Consider the following 22,106-nt stretch of genomic DNA (forward strand, 5'->3'; position numbering starts at 1 on the left):
TGGGGATCCTTAAACTCACACAGGTCAAATAGTAATGTGCTGCTGAGGTAAAGAATGGGGTGGAGGAGAACTGCTTGATTTAAATTTAAAAGTTTTAATTTAAATTTAAAAGTTTTAATCCAGTTTGAATAATGGACTGTTTGATGGGTGGCATGGTAGCTCAGTGTTTAGTGCTGCTGCCTCTCAATTGTAGGAACGCGGGTTCAATCATGAACTAGTGTTTATATGGAGTTTGCATGTTCTCCTCATGTCTTTGTAGGTTACCTACTCAATTCTAAGGACATGCTTGTTAGATTAATTACTGTCTATGCATTGTTCTACTATGGGTGGCAGTGTTGGTGCTCTACCCCCCTATTGTTTTCTTTCAGTTCTTTTGGGCTCCAGCTCACCCTCTAGCTCTGTACTAAGTCAGTTCAGAACAGTGATTATTGGCTAACAATTGTGTTATAATGAGAACACACACACATAAATTAACATTTAGGTATGGGAACATTTCATTCAGAATATAGATTTTAGTGAAATATCCTCAATCCAGCAATAAAAAGTCTTTGGATGGCAAAGTGAAATTTCACACCTGGAAACAACTGGATAGATCATAGGTTAAAGAGGGGTATCAATCTGGTATCCTGCACAAACCTGGCAAATAGATACCTTAACTGTAACCTCATGGTGCAAAGCCTATTTTTCTTGTTCACTTGTACAATCAGAAAAAAAAAACAGGTGCAGAGAAAAGAATACTCTTCTACGGAACAAATAGAAGAATTTTCATTCCTAACTTTTAGGATGTTGATTGGCACAGGCTACACAATCTATAGTAATAATCTCCAGCTCTCAAATATAATTGTTTCTCAGCTGTCTAAACTATCACTTGAGGGGCAAGCCAGTGCTTTGTTCTGCAGCAAGTGGGGGCCAAATAGACCTGTTACAAGTACTTGGGTGATGTCACAGTGGAATTGCTGCTTTAAAGATCCTAAATGCTGTCACTTCAGGTGCAGAATTATATGCACCTATTTAATGTTAATATCAACATGAAGCATTTTTGACTTGTGGCCCCTGGTCCAATCAATCGATTTGGCTTCAGCCATTCATATCAGCTCTTTTATATATACTGCCTATATTCTAAACATCCTTTAAATGTTCCAGCTTTTTAAAATGAAAACTTGAATTTGTGGAGAAAGAGAAAATGTCATTTCCTTTAGCTGCACAGTTCCTTTGGCCTACTATATGACTTTAAGCAACCAGTCACACCTACAAGCTTGTCTTTTATACTGCTGAGGTTCACAATCAGACAAGCACTTATGTAGGAGTTATTCCGCTTTTTAATTTAGCCACAATACTGTTCTTTCACCTCTTCTAACAAATACATTTTGTGGGCAACTATCTTTGCTTCAAAGATGAAGACACACTTCAAACCCTTTTGATGAAAATTAAACACATTTCTAAAATACTTGTCATGGTAAATATAAATGAGTGTAGGAGTGTATGTGAGTGTATTCTGCGGGCAACTGATGTCCTTTCAGGGTCAATCCTAGATTGGATGGACAAATTTCTTCAATTGGTTTATATCAAACAGGCCAAATTTTACATTGATGTTTTATTTACAAAATGATGTATAATGCTGCAACAAAAGAAATACTACATAGAAATAGATATTGACATATTTAGTAAGGAAAAATCAAACTTTCCAATCCTGTTTTCTCTATTAGAGACACATAACAGTATCAAGCATTAAGCTGTCCATAGATATGGCACCAGACCACTGTAGGACATACTCAGAAACACTCTCGCACCGGGCAGTGGTGGAGAAAATACTCAAACAATTTACTTAAGTAAAAGTACAAATAAACAAGCACAAATGAACTCTAGTAAAAGTTTAAGTACCAAATTGACATTTTTGCTTAAGTAAAAGTAAATAAGTACTTTCATGTAAATATACTTAAAATATTAAAGTAAAAGTACTTGTCAAATGCATTCCCTGATGCAACAGTATAAATATGGTGTTAGGTGAGCACACTGAATGTCCACTGTTTAAAATGCACATATAGTACAGGATGTGCCATTTTAATTAAGAATGATTCAGATCATGCTACTAACAGTCTAATTTTCTGTTTAAAGAAAATCCAATAATGAATTGTTTTTGGCATAAATTTATTGTTACTGTGTTGTATTCATATGATGAATGAGGGAATGTGCAATGAAAAGAGTTTTCATTTGCCATTTACGATTTAGCTCTAACTAGAAAGAATCTTGAACCAGATGAGTGATACTTCAACTCGTGCTTTACACATCTAAATGAAAAGAGGCTGATGGCATCATGCATGCACTTTAGTACTCCTGTTGAGATCCACTGAATCGATTTGTTTGTGTTCACAAATCAATTTCCAAGATTCACTGAAAAGAGTTGTTCAAAAAGAATGAATCCTTTGCAAATTACCCACCACTGTCTCTGTCATAATCCATTAAAAAACAGCATTGTGACTGTAAAATGTAATACAATACCATATAGAAATGTGGTGGAGTAGAAGGTCCAGATATTTGTTGTAACATGTAGTGGAGTAAAAAACAAAAGTATCCACAGCTCAATCTACTTAAGTAAAGCGAAAAATGTACTTAAGTACAGTAACAAAGTAATTGTACTTCATTACTTTCCACCACTGGAACCTGCCCATACTTATGATGTGGAAGGAAATTGAGGAATATGGACAAAACAGACAAGGAGAAGACATGCATATTCTGTGCAGATAGTAAACTCATCCCTGGATATGTTTGAGAGTAACTAGTGCAGTATAAAATATAATAGTGTGAATAATAAAGGATCAAAAATGAATTTGAGTTGCAAAAAAACCAAGATGAATAGCTAAATACCTATATTATGTGTCATAGTAGACTCACTGCCTTTTACTGCCCAATAATATCTCCTGGTGTATGGAATTAATTATTTGGAAAAAAAGTTTTTTTTTTGGGTTTTTTTTATAAAATTCCACTAGGTAGCCATCTGGGCCTGCAGCTTTTCCACTTTGGAGTACGTTTATGGCATCCAGTATCTCTAAAAGTGTCACATGTGTATCAAGTTCTTCTTCACTAAGAATATTGAATTGTGGCATCTATATTTTATCAAAAAAAAAAACTTGTTAGTCTCATTTTCTTTATACTGAAAGGAATATAAGGACTTATAGTATTCCTTAAATGTGTCAGTTATCTTTTTATTCTTCCTGATTTTATTTCAAGTTTCTCTGGAAATATTTATTACTGCATTGTGAACTATCTGCTTATGGATTTGTTGAATTAGAATCTTGTTAGCATTCTCTCCTTGTTCATTATAAGGATGTTGTTTAAAATTACTGATTTATAGTCTTTGCCTATAGAGAACCTCATTAGGAGATCTGGCATATTCACAATCTATTCTGGAGATCTCTGCAGTCAGTTATGAAACCTTCCTAGTCTCTAATTTGTTTTTATTAGAGAGATAAGAAATCATTGTCCTCCTAAAACAACCGTCATTTTTTTCACTAAGCTTTCCGATGGAAACTCCTGAGTGTGCATTGGTCTCAAAAATAACTGATTTATTTGGAGATGAATTCTATAAAGTTTCCATTTGCTAATGACATAGGGTTAAGATGCTTTTTCCAAGTTGAGTATGTAGAGCATAGTGATGTAAGCTCCAAAACATGTTGAATGTGGGCAGAGATGACAATAGCTTTGTACTTTCAAGAGCCGTGTTTCAATCAATCTAGAGTAGCTACGTAGAGGAGAGTAGGAAGACATGCCAAAATAGAGTGCATAATTGAACCACCTAGGAGAAAGGTTTCAAGACCAGGAGCAGGCACGCTATAAATTATGAACCTGTCCATCACAGAGCTATCTCCTGCGCAAACCTACAGTCAGGCATGGTCAATTGGGAATTGTCAGTTAACATAAAGCATGTTTTTGAGAATATGAGTGAAAGACAACGTTACCTATATACAGTATCTGACACAGTACCTACAGTACCTTAATATTTCACACTGAAATGAAGAGAATATGCAAACATGACACCACCCTTTGCCAAACATTAAATACTATCAAGTTTTAAGCACAATAAAAATTAATCTACACCATTACAAGCAAATTATTGCATCTTAAAGCAAACTCCAGACCAATGGAAATTATATTTCAGTATTATTTTATAGTAGTAATGTCTGGCAACAGTTTTTACAAGCATATGGAAATGAAAAAAATAGATAACCTGTATATCTTGAAAGCAGAATAAGTGAATGATCTCGCCTTTCGATTTTCCTGTTCCCAGGAGAAACAGCTAATATGACATCCTCTGAAGACGTCAGACAAAGAAAAGCTACACGTTTATACCAGCAGACAACAAGTAATTTAAAGAAATCATGTTGTCCCCTAACACAATCACTTACTATTATGGCCATTAGAAGGGGAGTGGTTGTCATCCTTAGGAGAATCACTTAAATGAATTGCATCCCAAATGGATTTTAAGCAACGGTTTATCCTATAAAAGCAATCAAGTGCTATTATTTATCTTTCCTGGGGAAAAAGAACAATGAGTCTCCTGTGTTAACAAACACCACCCTTTTATCTGACCTTTGTTGTATTTAGTTAATTTATCTGTTTTCATACATGCAAATGAAAAAAACCTTCTTAGAGTATATGCCAGGTATCCTATTAGCATTTTATCCTACATCAAATGCAATTTATTTTCTAGAAAATAATTTTATATCTATAAAGCCAGAATAGCCATCAATGGACAACCTTTTGCAGGATACTACAAGTAAATCTAAATGAAGGTTTCTTTTCTTTTTAAAGTGTAGTGTCAAAGATGTTCTTTAGGGGCAGTGACTATATTCTGTTATCATAAACCTTCATTAAAATGATTTATTGTTCCAGATTTGTAAGCAAGTCTCAGAACATTTAATAACTTCACTGATTCACATTTTATTCTTGAATAACATTCTTAAATATAAACACATCATAGCATGCTGTGGGATTTTTGATTGTTTCATCAAAAGATACAGAATTTATGCATTTTAATCTATTATAGCATCAATGAAAAATAAAGCATTGTGAATTATTTTAGAGAAATTTGGAGGTGGCCTACATGTCCATTTCTTTTATATCTTTGATGAACATCCTTGATTGGCTTTATATTCACTTATTTACTAATTTATCATTGTTCACACAAGAGTTTGTTTCCATTTTATTTCTCCAGGCCATGTCCTCAGTCAGCACCAAGTTCAATAGTCTTCTATATTCATCTACTGTTTGTATAGGTTAATATTTGTTGGATTTAGTATTTTATTACTTGTCTCTCTCAAAGGTCCTCTAGATCAGTATATTATACTTTGTAACAAATAAGTGGGCTTTCATAGCATCACTGTACCAAATAAAATGCCAAGTAGGGCAATGTAATACAGAAAAATGTGTTTAATGTGAAAATGATAAATGCAGAGGAAAGATGAACAAAGTAAGAAAAGTGCTGCAGGGGTTTTGGCTGTAACTGGGCTTAAAGCTGTTTAATATTGTTCAGGACAGCATCCAGTTCTTAAGATGGCCTGGCAGAAGAAAGACAGAAAGTGGCATCTTGCTGTTAGGAAGCATTATATCCCATAATTATGCTACGTATAGTACCCTGTAGAAAATGGTATGTTTCTTCAGGGTTAAATGACCCTTTGCCAATGAACAGTGTGCCACCAAGGGGCAGTAGCTGGCAGTCATATCACCGGAACTTCTGAAGTGTTCATCCACCTAAAGCTAAGCATGTTCAGGCCCAGCCTGTACTTGGATGGGAGACCATCTAGGAAAAGCTTGGGTTGCTGCTGGAAGTGGTGTTGGTGAAGCGAGTAGGGTGTGCTTACCCTGTTTTCTGAATGTGGATCCCAATGCCCCAATGCAGAGATGATGACACTGTGCTGTAAAAATGGTGCAGAGGTTCCCTGGGCATCTTTTTAAAAGAGTTGGTTGTATTCCGATGCCCACCTTAGCCTAGTCATTCTGGCCCCCTAATCATCCCCTGTCTCTAACTGGCCCAGTATCTCCCACATTTCACTACCTAACAGCTAATGTGTGGTGGGAGTACTGGTGCAAAAATGGCTGTCCTCGCATCATCCAGGAGAATGCTAAACATTAGTGGAGGTTGAAGTGGCTCCCCACTCATTGACTCGCTTTGAGTAGTGAGAAAAAGCCAGATAAATGTAAAGAAATATTATTAGTAGTAGTAGTAAAAACCAAGAAAAGATATTTCCAACATAGTCAGAAATGGAAAGATGGTGAAGGATGTAGTCAGTGAAAACAGAAGCTCTGTTGTGTGACAGGTGGCAGCAGGAGGCCTCTGTATGTTATGAATTGCTCCATATTACAGTATGAGTGCAGGAAGCCTGCCTTTTAAACAAAAACTAGTTTTGGGGATTAAAGGGATACCTGGGGACAATAGAAAGAGATTATAGAAGTACACCCCATGAATTCCAGAAGCTAGCTCAGGGTGTCATGGAAATAGAACCTGACCAAAGTTGAATAGCCCTGTCTGGTCATTTCAGAGCTGAACTTGGAGTTGATAGTATGGTTGGTGGCAAGAGCTCAAGTAGCACGAGGAAGAGATTCTGGAGATGAGATTAAGAAGGTAACATTTCTGTAGTTATTCTCCAAGTAGACGCTAGGTTATTTTTCTTTGTTAATTCTGCACTCTGTGTTAAAGTACATCTTGAATTTATTGTAAAAAAAAAAACACACATGAAAGAGATAAACAACCCATTTTTATAATTTCTTGGCCTCCCTGGTGTTATTGTAGTTTGGAATCTGCTTAAAAGCACCTTTTGCATAGTCAACAATATACATTGAAGAAAAGCTAAATAAATGTTGAAGCCTGCATGGGTCTTCATTTCCAGTTCTGCACTCCCCCCTAATGACTGAGGTTCTTTGTTCAATCTTCCTTTCCAAAAGTACAACACTAAGCATATCCTTTTCAATTTCTTCCTTTTGAGTCTTTCTCTTCATCTTGCTCTCTCCCTCTCACTCTCTACCTAAACTGTAGATTTCCTTACTTCTGCCATTCACTGTTGGTCCCTACTCCCTTTCCAAATCTACACTTACAGTAATTAGGCCCCGGTTTAAAGAAAATTCCATATCCACACTCCTAAGGTCACTTCCAGGCATGCCCAGCATATAACCAGCAGTGTTTGGGGGGTGGCAACACTTTGCTTCAGGGTTACCAGGCTTAAACCCTCCGAAGTCAGCCTCCAGGGTCGCTGCACTTCTCAGTCTTCTTATCTTTAAAGAGTCACTTTCATAAAAAGCTACACAGTCCCTGTTCTAAAAGTTGGGAGCCATGTGTTTCCACCTAACAGGCTGACGTTTGGTGACTGACCTCTTTCCAGTTCCAATTTTTAATAGCATTGCTCATTGTTTGGGAGCAGATCCTGCCCCTCTTGGTCAGGGGGTGTTGCACATCCTTGCCATCCCTTTGGAAAGTGGTCAGAGTACCATGTTAACCGCTGATAAACAAGCTTGGTAGATTCCTTAGGAATCAATGGATTATTTTTTGGTTTATAGTCGTTTTTGTTATCTGTAAATTATTTGTTTTTTCTAATTGCGTATTCTTGTGTAGTATTTTTTATTATGTAGATTTTATTTCTGTCACACTGTTCTTCCGTTTTACATTTGTATTTAGCTGGTGGAACCCCAAAGGGGCAGGACCACCCTGGCAGCGCTACTAACAGACTACCCTCCAGCTCTTAAAGGCAGGCTTTGAAAGCGTGTCCCTTAGCAGTTCATTGAGTGAGTTTTTGGGGATTATGGTGAGTATTGTTTTTTATTTTATTACATTTGCTGGTTTTACAAACTTCCCACTCTAGTTATTCCATTCTTCTTCTGGATTGTGTTTTGTTAATCGTTTACTTTAGGACTGTCTATCAGGCAACTCCCTTTTTGCTGTTTTGAGCATTGTTTTGTATTTTTCTGATAAAGATTCTTGTGGGATTGGCTTCTCTACAAGCTGAAGTTTTTGCAGTTTCCCCTATTGTGAGGGATTATTTGGTGTTTTGAGAATTTTAAGCATTTTTGTACTTTATAAATGTTTTCCCCATGTTTGTGGTCTGGTCAGACCTGAAGTCTCCCAGTTGCATATTATCAGGATTGCCTGGCTGGCACACAGGCCAGTTAGGATTCTGGCCTTTTTTGTTGGACTTTTGGAAGGTCTAACCTGTTTTGTTATTTTGTGTTTGCCAGTTTGCAATTTTTCAAGTATGCCGAGGTAACCCTGCCAATTTAACATCTGGGAAAGTACACACACAAGTCACACTACTACTTAGACTAAGTTGGTCAAACTAAACTTTTCTACTCCCAGTAACACTTTCTATTTACTTCTTGGAAATACACAGACACTTCTGACATATCTTAAATGTAATTTCTCTTTATCCTGGACATTTTCCTGGCTCTTTTTCCAGAAAGTCATCACTGATATACAACTCATTGGATTTGCCTGGGACATCACAGGAAAGACTTTTTGAATTGAAGAAAGGACTCTTTACCAATGAAAAATGGAAGAGGTGGATCTTCAAGCCAAAACTTCTGACTCATGAGGCTTTGGGTTTTCTATTTCGGCATTTGCTGAGAAATCAGGAAATAACAATTTAGCAATATTGTAGCAAATAAGCGTTCATTTTGTATGTTTTGAGCAACCAGATGGATAACAAGCATATGCATTTTGAAACACAAATTACGCAAGATTTTTTTTTCATGAATGTTTTTCAGATTGTTTGCCTTTATACAGCATTGATCACCACTGAGCTGTGTTATCTCATAAACTTCTTTCACTCCTTTCTGTATGAAAACTTGAAATTAAAAAAAATCTTGGCCACTACTATAAAGTACATGGGGTAAGTAACATAAATTATTTTGGGGTGAAGTATTCTTTTAAGATCATCCACAGCAAATGGTGCTATTGTAGAAAAATTAAATAAAGAATATGCTTGCCTCGAAAATTTCTATTAATAAAATATTTACACTGCAAAAAATGAAATCTAAGCAAGTGAAAAGTATTTTTACCATGACACTAAATGTTGTTTCCCTTAATTTAAGAATTATTGACTTGAATACAGTTTCTTATCTAAAAATATTTTAATTTCAGATTATGTCATCATTTTCTTTGTGCCTGGAGCCACTAGCCCATTTCCAGGATGTTGGGATAAGTCCATGGACCCTGCGGTGTTCACAGCATATGTGTGCGTATGTGTAGCCTGATCTTTTAGTTCCACCTTGGAATTCAGAGACTAGAGGCCTTTTAAGAGACCCACTGATTGATTTTTTGTGATATAATTTGCATATTACATGTACTTGCACATCTTTCCATTTTGGAGTAGTAACCACTATTATTGTGAATCAAATCATTTACTTATGTACAATACAATTTAGCACTCTGTCCACTGAACAACATTAACACATTTATAAATATTCAATAGTGCTGTTTTTGGTGTGGAGAATTTGATGTTCATGTTGAGATATCTTTTAATACTGTCCTTTGATGGTTGTAATGTTTGATAATATGTTCATGCATCTTAATTTTTTTCAGATTTTTACTGCATTATTCAGCTGACATTTTATTATTACTGGTGCTGGTAACCTAATTTGTTGAGAAACACTGTGTATCTCCTTTACTCCCTCACTTGCACTTACTGAATTCTGTCTCCTTCCTACAGTGCCCCTAATGCACTGCTGCCAATATGGTCTTTGGTGGCTTCTCTTACAGTATGTGGCTCCAATGATCTTTACTCATATTGCCAGCTCCTCATCATACTGCTCAACTGGGTACAACTGCATTCACTCTCAACTCTATGAACAATTCCAAGCCAGAATCCTTCTCTAGACTCATTGGGGACCATGCACCCATGGCAATGCATTAAAGCACAGGAGTTTTTCTCTCACTTTCTCTGTGACAGGTACAAGCGCGTGCGCACATACCACATGGGCTCCTTTTATGGCCAGCTTTTCAGGATGCCTCTGCCGCTTCCGAAAGTGCTCTCAAGTCTGTGTGGCCCTACCAGAATTTTCATGCATGAAATGCCACTGCCAAGGAAGCATACTCACCAGATGCACCAATCACCTTTAGTAGCTCCTTTTGATTAGTGGCTATACTCTAAAATAAGCCCAAATAGCTGAACTCTACCGCTATTAGGTTGTTCCCCACTAGCCATAAACAGCAAGACACTTTTATCTGAGGTAAGGATCATGAGCTCAGATTTGGAGATGCTACTCCTAGTCCTAATCCTGAACTCTAAGCCTCTCCTCTGTGCTTCAGATCAGATGAGACCAAAAAGACTTCCACAAATAACAAAAATTACCCTAAAGTAAACAAAATGCATATTTTATGATGCCTCGACTCTACCTGAATATAATATCCATACAAAATCACAAGGACTTGTGCATAAGACATGCCAGAGTCCTACCTTAAATATTGACTTTATTACACATATGTGATCATAACTCTTACTGCACAAATACAGGAACTAAACCGCATGCATTATATGAACCCTGTACTCTAATCTTTAACCACTGCGCCACCATGGAGTACATATCCATTTATCTTTTCAAAATAAGCCAAATATACAGACAGTACTGACAAATTCCCAATTTTCAGGAAAGTTGAAAAGTGCAACACATGGGTAACGGAAGCTCATCATTTTAAAACAAGGAACACCCATTTCAATTTGCTTGTTAGTAGGTATTGCTTTTTATGCAACGTAGATCAGGTATATTAACTAAGACTGCCCCTTAATATCTGCTTTCCACAGGTCCACGTTGATTTTATCCATTTTTGTGTTTTAATTAGACCAAAGCTATTGAATTGATGAAGTGAACCTCAGTAATATCTCCTGGATCTCTTGTATCTCTTGTGGATATGGTTTGCTGGCTATCATGTAATTTCTGAGTAACTCTCATAGCTCGCCAGGTATTAGTATGACCAAATTTATGAGTTATAGACACAGTGAAAAAAAATTCTGTCCAAAATGAATGGTAAGAGGAATATTACCAGGAAACAAAACAGAGACCAAATCTAAGTCATTAAGCAGACAGCAAACTCCCTGTAATAGGTTTGGAGGAAGACACTGCAGCACAAAGAAGTGATTGCAGAACAGTTTACTCTTAACAGTGTCGGAAGAATACACAAATGTTAAAACAACAACAAAGGAAATTGAACAGAAACTATTTACAATTACCAATAAACCACTAATTGTTGTGTTCCTGAGGGTACCTCACCCTTATATACCACACCTTCCCATCGTCCCTTGAACCATTCAGAAACCTCCACCTCCATTTCCAAACTCCTCCTTTTCTTCCTTCTAGCGTCAACTATTTCCCTGATGGCAGTCCTCTGTGTTGTTCTCCACCCTTCCCGCTAGACTCAACAGTCCCTCAGCCCCCAGGCTTCATCCTGACAAGGATGCTACAATATCAAAAGAGACGGGATGAATTGTATGTCAAAATATCAGAAACACAAAGCCAATAGTCAAAATCAGAATAATGATGCAAAAGTCCTTGGTTTTATTTGCTCCTACCTAACTCTAACTGTAGAGTTTGTGTTTACAGTGAATCCAAAAGCTACGATGCAGCACACTGTGTGCCACCAACTAATATAGGCAGGACATGTTGACAAAATGGGTCCTTGACTAAAGAGATGTGTAACTAGCAATGGGTAAAGCAATCATGAACAAGATGGCCATGGCCTAGAAAGACTATCAAAAAATGGCAGTGACCAAACAATAACAAAACACAAAATGGCATCGCCAGAGTAATGATAAAAACATCCACAAAAACAGTCTAAAATAGGGCACAGACTATATTCAATGGAGTCAGAACCTAGATTCATTATAATATGGAACCATGATCTGAACAGTTCTTGTTTCTTTACTGTATAATGCTAGAATCTATGGTTCACTGTTACAGAGTGTCAGCTAAAACATAAAAACAAATCCTTGGTCTTTGTGTTTTTAACAATAATATCAATGTCAAGTTTATCTAGAATAAGGAGACCAATGTCTAGTATAATGCCTCTACTCAAACTTGTCGATTTTTTGTTGCAATGTTTAGTTTTCTCCTTTTCTTTGCTACTCTGACATCTTTACATACTGCCATTACATTAATGTTTTTCATAGTCACCTTTATCTTATTGACTGTAGTTTTTGCTGTGTGCACCAGTTGTTGTAGTTGTACACCACAGTTTATCATCCTTTTCATTCATCGGTTCTTTTATAATCATTTCTTTTTTCCTGATCATAGCTGATTGAAGAGATGCCAGTCCTGCAGCAGTGGGCACAAGCTTGGAACCAACACGCAAGACTAGTACAAGGCACACTTATGTACACACCCACCATGTCATACTTCAGAATTGCCCACCAACATAACAGCATATCTTTTGAATTTCTGAGGAAACCAGAGTCTCCAATCAAATACACAGGCAACAGACAAACACCATCTACAATCATCCAAGTTAGGAGTCATATTGCTACTCAAGAGGTAAGGGAGGGCAATACAGTGAACAACAATATTGTATGTGTTATACAGATTTAAAAAAAAGGGTCATTAAGACTGAATGCTGGCTTTTATTTTTCATTGAAAAAACATAAAATATAATTGTAGTGTTAAGAGGCGGCATGGTGGCACAGTGGCTAGCGCTGCTGCCTCGCAGTTAGGAGACTCGGGTTTGCTTCCCGGGTCCTCCCTGTGTGGAGTTTGTATGTTCTCCCCGTATCTGCGTGGGTTTCCTCTGGGTACTCTGGTTCCCTCCCACAGTCCAAAGACATGCAGATTAGGTTCATTGGCGATTCTAAATTATCCTAGTGTGTGCTAGGTGTGTGTGTGTGCGCACTCCCTGTAGTGGGCTGGCACCCTGCCCAGGGTTTGTTTCCTGCCTTGCGCCCTGTGTTGGCTGGGATTGGCTCCTGTGACCCTGTGGTTAGGATATAGCGGGTTGGATAATGGATGGATGTAGAGTTAAGAATACTTGAATTCTGTTTCGTGCCGACTAAATCACAGCATTTTAATACTGTAAAAAATCCTAAATAGTGGGTTAAATATTATTCTTATATTGATTTTAATAAAGAAAGTAGATATTCATATTCTAGATTGTAGTACTGAATTGTGAATTAATCCAAAATATAATATTTTCAAACAACTTAAAGCCATCCTGTTGTATAGCTTGATACACTATACCAGGTATGAATTTTCCAAAAAAAAAAAAACTTATTGCACATTTCTACCCATTACATCAAAGCTAAAGGTCAAATCAATACAATCTCTGTATTAGGCAGTGTCGACAGTATGTGGACATCACAGCTGTAATTAAAAACCCATTCAGCTTACTCAGTGAAATGCAATTTGGACCACAGCAAACGTTTGCTGCCCAGCAATTTATTTAGCCCCAAAGCATCCTCAGGCAAGGACTGTTGATGCTGAAATTATCTAATTTCAGCACACATTGTGCATAATACATTTTCTCCATAAAGTCCCCAGTGCATAAGCATTTGCGTTACAGATGCATTCAGAGTGCAAAGGTGGAATAATTCCATAGCACTGGGAGCAGTACCCTCTGATTCACAATACTGATCCACCTCATTCAAAAATATGCATATGGATATCATCATTAGATTATTATTTGAGCCAAAACACAGTCTGAAACAAATATCAGTTTCAAAAACAAAAACATGAAATGTGAAGGAATAATTCAATTTTTATTTTTTAGGAGGTACCCAACCTCATAAAAGCCTGCTCGCAATATATGTTCATCTTGAGCACTTGTTCATTTCTGAACAGCTTATATATTAATTCAAAACAAGCTAACAAGATGAAACAGTGAAAACAAAGTTGCAAAATATTGCAAGGAATGATTTATGTTCATAGTCCTATGAATCGAAAATATTTTTCAAAAACTGAAGGCAATACAGGTACTGAACACCATCAGCAAAATTTTAAATTAAAATTAAAATAAACCATTTTTCACACCTGCCCATTCCTTTTCAGGATTGGAGTCCATCCTGGCAGTATCAAGTGAAATGTAGGAACTGTTTTGGGTTGGCATGTTACTCCTACAAGGGCAGAAAGAGAAACAAAGACCTTGGGGAGTTTGTAGACACAGAGTGGTGAACTCTGCTGTCTCACAGGTCTATGACACCACATTTAAATCAATAGCCCAATCACTGGCCCACATTCTCCAAGTGCTTTGTGTGAGTTTTCCTTTGGGTAGTGTGGTTTTCATATATGTATATATTGCAAGAAAGCTCTATGATTGTCAGGCACCTCATTGCCTTGCCTTGTACTGTAATGCAACTCTTCAATGTCCTTGTGAATGCAATTATGAATTAAGTAGATTCAAAGAACAGAGAAATGGATGTCAATTCTTTGGGGTGTATGCTGGCATGACCAAGAAAACCATTAGAACAAGGAGACAATGCGCATTAAAAGTGATCTGAGTGCATAACATAAAAAAAAAAATCCAAAACATTATCAACACCTTGTTAATCCAATTTAGACCTTGACAGAGTGCTCACAATCATATGGGTCTGTTTTAGAATTGTCAGTGCACTAAACCAGCAAGTTTCTGGAATTCTTGTTTTTCTTTCGGCTGCTCCCGTTAGGGGTTGCCACAGTGGATCATCTTTTTCCATAAGCAGGTTTCTGGAATGTGGGAAAAAAACTTGTGTGCCCAGAAAAATAGTGAATGTTCAGAAAGCACACCTACAAAGAACATGCTCCATGCCCATGAATCCTCGAGGCAACAGGGCTAAATACTGTGATTGTCACTCATGGTTACACAGTGCCTATTTCAGGTAAGAAAATAAAGCTAATTTATGGCTCTCCTTCTAAAACACACGGTTAAAATCATTTTAGGTTAGATTGAAGTTACTTGATTATGTTGACCTCTTTTGTAAGTTGCTTTGGATGAACGTGCCTGATAAGCAAATACATGTAAATGTAATATCTTTCTATTTAATCCCAGGCATCTAGCCATTTTCCTTACCTAATAGCTCACCTACGTGCCCTAATCACTGCATGCCCGTGTGTCCCTGCTTTACTCTCACAAGAAAATGACTTCACAAAAAGTGCAGAATGCTTTAGCTATCTGTGTAAAATAAGTGGACATATGAGAATCTCCTGCTCTTTCAAATGCAAAGCTAGCTGTCTTTCTTGGAAATAACAAAATCTATTCCCCAGGCCATAATCATAGTGATAAATGCTTTCCATAGGTTTTCTCCAAATTCTTGGTCAGATCCAGGGATCTGTTTTATTCGATTCCCATTACAGTACATCAATATATACAGTTCATTAATAAAAAAAGTGGCACAGTAGGCATTATTTGCAAGTCACACCCTGTGGACCTTCGCTTTTACCTTGTTACCTCTGTGTATAGTTTTCTTTTTTACTTGTGATGAACCTTATTTTCTACATCAAGTTCTACGACATACTATAAAGCTTGTGCTTTTATTTACCATGTAATAAACTGATATCTCTTTGACACAATAAAAGAACATGTATTTGCACAATAATCTTAAATATAAATCTTTGTTTTCTATAATACCTTAGCATTTATGTCGCTATTAGCCATGGAACCTGTCAAAGACAGGTAATAGAATAAGTAAAAAATATTTGCTCTCTTGCTCTTTGTGTATCTTTACTACCTTTCCTCAGTATTTGTGTGAAAGTTTCTTCACTGGCAACCCCCATCTCGAGCACATTCCTGTAAAACCTGCTTCTCAGACTCTGTCATTATTTTTAAAGCATCTTTCTCACCTCATGTCCAGTTTTGTATTTGCTGTCTTTGAAGTTGACTCTCTCAGCATGACATCTTTACTCGTTCCCATGCGTCTCACACTCTTACTTCTTTGTGTCACCAAAGCCAAACTGACCAATCACACCAAAGCCAAAGTAACCTAATGAAATTGCTCAGGAAGGCTGGACACATAGACCTTAGTGTTTTACTATATAGTAGATAAGAAAAGTAGTGTGAATATTCAAGCTATCTAATGTGTTTAAAATTGTAAGACTGTAACAGCACAGCATTGAGTTTCAACTATAAACAGATAATTCATTTACAATAATGTTGCACATTTGCATCAGGCCTTTTATTTTATTTTAAAACATTAGTGCATGGAAAATACTGTAAGCACAGGCTGAAATTTAAACATGACACACTTTAAATAAAAAAATAATAATTTTGATTTGTGTCATTCACTTTTATATTTTGAAATTTTTAAATGTGAATCACTTTTACTACTAATAAGACATGCAAATACAGACTTTTAAAACTACTACTTATTTGTGAGCCACACAATCCTATGCATGATAAAATGGGTGCAATATATAGGACTTCATCTAGAATGCATTTACAAGGATATTGGGTTCTGGCTGGCATCCCATTCGGTGCCTGCCACATGATGTCATCTGCATGCCAAGCGATAGGTCAAAAGGTGATTTGTAGACGCACACTGATGCATACAAATGATCTCCTGCCTTCTGTGTTTTGTTGACTGGCTTTCCTTTGGGTCACGGGTATCAAAAATAATTGGCTGAAGTATAGAATATTCCCTGCTTTGGCCTGTAACATGTTTTCATCAAGCTAAATCAGACTTTCATCAAGCTAAATCAGACACAGAGCAGAGCACATTCCCCTGTAGTTCAGAATGATGCATTTCATGTCTGGAGGCTGAGCAGCCTTTTCTTACCTTAAAAAACATCAGAAATAAAAATAGGGGAAGCCTGATCTAAGCTGAATGACAATTATGATATAAATACTAAAATGAACAAATTCCAGATATTTGGGCCTTGTGATAAATTTAGAAATCTGAAGCAAAATGGTTCTGTTTAAGCTACTTGTTTGTCTTTTTTAAAAAGAAACTTTTAATGAACAGCAATTTTGCAGAGAGCATAACACGTACTGTAAGTAAATAGATTGCAGTGCAATGCATCAGACATGCAACAGACTGGACAGCTGCTGGACTTTGTATTCACTTGTCACTGTCATTGGCAAGTTCACATTCAAATACTGTGCAGTGTATTTACTGGACAATTGTAACATACAAATGGTGCTTTACATGATTGGAGGAGAAGGAGGTTGTTATGGGTTTATTAACATTAGGTCAATATTAACAGCATGCATGGCTGAGCATTAAATGTATTCAGAGAATGTTCAATAAATAGTTTTGTTTATGCAAAGTCGATATCCTGAAAAGCAGCACGACTTAAGAGAGTTTCAGTCTACTTCAGTCTACATTTTAGAAACCTTTGCAAAATTATAGTAAAGCATAGTTGCAGTAACATATTTAAATTGGCAGTACTGCGTTGGGGATTAAACAAGTTATACAAAAGTATGAGCAGGAATTAGTATCTTTGAAAAAAATAATACATCTAAGTAAAAATAAACTAATACACATAAGAAATAGAAGAGAAAACATAGTTAAATAAAAATATCAACTAAACAAAGAAATAATAATAAGACAAGTCGAAGCAGTCAATGCATGTAAATAAAAACAGATAAAAATTACAATAGTGAAGGAATCAAATCTGTAAATATATATGAACATATATAAGAGTGGCAAAGGAAACAAAAACATCAGAAAAAGGTGATGGAAAATGCTAAGAAATAATAACTGGTAATTAAAATCTATCTAACACAGTATATACAATATATTTTCACGTATGTACACCAGAGGGCTCCCCGATCAGCCCAGTCCAGGTAAGCATTTTCACTCCTAGACAAGAGGGGAGTGCTGTCACTAACGGTCTCCTTTCCTTTTTTCACAGCCCAGAAAACACACTCAGGAAGGACCACCAAGTCTGACAGTACGGTTAGAAGAAAATCCCACTCCTTCCAGTCCCAGAGACAAAAAAAGCAGAATGCTGGGAAGGTGGCGACGTTTTGATGGGATCACAAAGAAGAGAGGAGCTTGGACAAGTTACTACATATTTACAAACAAGATTTATGTTACTATCATTTCAGTTGTTTTGAGGCCTGTGTTATATTTTATATATAACTATATATAAACTATATATACTATATATTATAATCTCTTAGCATTTTACATTCCATTTTTGATGTTTAAGTTTATTTTGCCTCTCTTATCTACGATATGTTCACATCTATGTACAACATTCATTCTTTCAGTACTGTAATATGTTTTCTATCTTTATTTAATATTAATTGACAACTTAAACTTAAGTATTATTGTTATGTTTTTTCATAATTAGGTATTTTTATTTAAATATATTATTTTTCTATTTCTCATATGTACTCATTTATTTTGACTTTGATATACTATATTATTTTTGTGAATATTGATTCATCCTTATCCTTTCCGCACTTTTTTTTTAACTTTTATTAAGAATTTCAAAAACAAATCACATCACTTTTCTAAATAGTCAACTTTGTTTGCGATCCAATTACTCAGCGTCATACCAACTTTTTAATGCCCAATTACTTCTCCTCCTGCCTTTACCATTTCCAACGAAAATATAAAAGTGCAGAAACTTTTTGAGTGTCCCTTGTATATATATATATATATATATATATATATATATATATATATATATATATATATATATATATATATATATATATATATATATGACAAAAAGAGAGAAAGAGAAAGATGAATGCCTATTTTATATATACACTTTCAAGTGTTAATTTAATTGTAGTCAAATTTCTGTGTGCCAAGCCAATTATTTTCAAAATCTAGTAATTACTACAAAAGAAGCACAATATGTTTCTGGATGATTTTCCAATTACTGCCTTAAAAAGATTATATTTTGCCTCTGAATGTTATGAGGTTTATATATTGTATCCTTTGATTTATTAAATGGTGAGAGATGTAACATTCTCATTTAAATGTTGTTATATATTACAACACACCACAGGGTCATAGTTCACCATGTTATGTATAAATGTGAATAAGTAGTTACAAACAGCTGTAATGTTATATATGCATTCTGGGTATGTTCAATAAATAGTCATGTTTATTCTTTGAGTAATATATGCAAAACAAGACTAGTAAGACTTAAAAAAGTTCAATGAATTTCATGGCAATAATTTATAACTATCACAAGTTCACACTATTGTTGCTAAAATTATCAGCAAACATTACTTTGCAGACATAAAGGTCAATACAAAAGATGCTTCTAGAGCAATTTATCATTATCAGTGTTTTTTTTTTTATTAACCCATCTAGGAGGGTTTGCAGTGCTTTGAGGTGCAACCACACAACTGCAGAAGTTTGGGTTTGAAAGCATGTCCAGCAGCTTCGAATAATGTCTGAGATATTTTTTGTTTTTGGATGCTTTAGTTTCCTTAACATATCCCAAAGATTAGTGTTTTAAGTTAATCAGAGACTTAAAACATTTTTGTACTGCATTTTCTCTCTAATAATGCTAGGATAGGATTTGGCCTCAAAAATCTTATACAATAAAACCTCAATTATCCATCAGGGGTTGTGACTGAGGCCGTGATGGATAAGAGAAAAGATGGATAACAGAAGAGTTACTTTAAAAATGATATACAGTAGATTAGTTTAGTGAATAGTCATATTTATTTACACAAACTAAAAAAAAACTATATTAACCAAATATAATATTGTAGTGAGCAACATAATAAGCAAATACTACTCAGAGGTAAAGGAGTTTTTTACTTTTTACTTGGAATCTTTGTTCCTTAACAAACGGTGCCCTGTCTTATACTCTGGGTTATGGAGTACATCTCCAAAACAAAAAAAAAAAAAGCTTTCCCTACCAATAATTATCTCCTGCCATTCACCTCCTGCCTTTTTCTGTACCGCTCATACTCTTGCTTGTTGTCTCGTGACTCCCTACTCAAAACTTCCTTCTGCCGCACCCTCCTTTTTCTCCTAACTTCTCCTGTCACTCATCTCCTAAGAGGCGTGTCCGCCACACACAGAACAGAACCCCCTCATCCAGTCCAATCACTTACACAGCATTCCACCCTTTCCGCTCCCGCACAGCGCATCACAAGCTGCCTGCACTTTATAATATATTAACTAAACAGAATATAACAGAATTAAAAAAAAAAATGACAATGCAGAATAATATTAACATTAATACAGAATAACATTACCGTGAGTGGTTTCTATTTTCAACATGTTTTTCAATTTTGTCAGCATCTTGCTTTATATTTTTCACTGCTGTTCTTCCTACTCCATAAATTGAAGCAATACTTGAAGTGCTTTTGCCGTTTTGAAAAACACTATGTGCTAGCACAAGAGAGAGTTGTTCCAATATGCAGAGCTTGCAGTGTATTGTGCAGCAGTAGTAACAGGTAGATGCTTCTTCGTCTTTCGGCTACTCCCATTAGGGGTTGCCACAGCAGATCATATTTTTTCATATCTTTCTGTCTTGTTCATGTGCAATGTTTTTTTTTTTTTCTCCTTCATGGTTAATGGAGACTGACAGTTAATCGAGTGACGGATAATTGAGGTTTTACTGTATGTTAATTAAGTGGTTTTGAATATGGATTGTTGGATGGATCAAAAAATGGATTTAATTATCTCTTCAATTTTCTGAATTACTCATTCAGTAGTGTTATTATATAAAGTCGGTGTATGTGTACTCATGTCAGGCCCATACGTTCTTACTTTACAATGCTTTTGTCTTATATAATGATGGAGCTTTCTTAAACAATCATACATAATATATCAGCCAACATTTTTTTTTTTAATTTACATTGATAGAAGTAAAAAGAAAAAAAACAAAACAAAATTCTCCTACCTGAAGTCACTGTTTGCTATATGCGATTTGTAATTGTGTTGCACTTTGCCTCATATGTTTCTGAATTACATTATGTACAGAATCTACCAATGAAATTATTGTATCACTCATTGATTTTTCTTTTAAATAAACAATAAATTCTTCAGTATAAAGATATGTATAATAGTTAGGGTGGAACAAATACTTAAAACTTAGCTAACAGAAAGCAAGTGTGGGCATTAGATTAGGACTCACATCAATAAATCATTTATAAATACCAGATATTGTTGCCAATATTTATCCTAGGTCTAAAATGTCAACACATTTAAAATCTTTTTATTTATTTTTACACAAATAAAATATACTGTAAATATGACCTCTGTGGCACTATAGGAATATCCTGCTATTGGATAAATAGGAGTTAGATTCGGAAGGACTTAGACTTAATTTCTGTGTCTCAAAATCATTGTTTTTGATTTTTTCTTTCCTTGGACACCACTAAACAATTCCCTTATCCCTGTCACTCTCCCCAAGCCCAAGTGCTAATTGACTGTGTACTGTTTTCTTTTTCCTTTCAGCTTCACATGTAAAATCCCACACAAAAAAAGAATTTTTCATTCTAACCATCTTCTTAATTAGTGAGCTGTTTTTGCTGCTGATTAAGTTGTTTTGCTTTAATTTTAATTGACATAACTCAGACCCCTTAGTTGTTTCATTTTCCTTAATTAGCAGCCAAACAACAATGAGACACAAAACAAGCCACTACATGACCAGCTAAATTGAACATAAAAAAGGTGGAGATCTCAGTCATGTTGGACTGCGCAGGTAATCAAAACATCTTGATGGTGGTCTTACAAAAAACAGAAAATCAACAGTCTGCTGTGGCAGAACGAGAGCAGCAACAAGCCATGATATTCAATAACAGGTTTAATTAACAGCAAGAATTGACTTCTCATTAAGAAACTGGTTGGAGTGAAATTGGCAGGAGTCTGACGCTCCAATTTAGCTGGTCATCTGCTGGCTCATTTCACATTTTATTTCTGTTTAGCTGCCATTCAAGGAAGAAACAAATCAATTCAGAGGACTGAATTCTTAAAAACAGGGCTATTAAAATGAATGGAAAAGGATTTAATTAGCAGAGAAAACTGTTCACTGCTTAGGAATAGGGTTAGAATGAAAACCTGCAGCCACTGCGGCCCTCCAGGACCAGAGTTGGACACCCTTGATCTAATATGATTGGACAATCATTGACACACATGTTGACATCAATGGTTCATAGTTTATACCCACCTTTATCGTTACGAAACTACAGATGAGCAAGCACAACTTCAAGTGGCACTTCAGAAATCAAAGAAAATTCAGTTATT

At 35.8% G+C, this 22,106-nt stretch overlaps 1 protein-coding gene across 1 annotated transcript in view; it reads right to left on the reverse strand.

Annotated features, from left to right (window-relative positions):
- LOC120525368 (PC3-like endoprotease variant B) overlaps window positions 1-22,106 on the reverse strand; it is a 535,535-nt gene that overhangs the window by 94,729 nt on the left and 418,700 nt on the right. The gene's annotated exons all lie outside the window — the stretch shown is intronic.

Source organism: Polypterus senegalus, chromosome 3, assembly GCF_016835505.1.
Source record: "Polypterus senegalus isolate Bchr_013 chromosome 3, ASM1683550v1, whole genome shotgun sequence".
Classification (NCBI taxonomy): Eukaryota; Metazoa; Chordata; class Cladistia; order Polypteriformes; family Polypteridae; genus Polypterus; species Polypterus senegalus.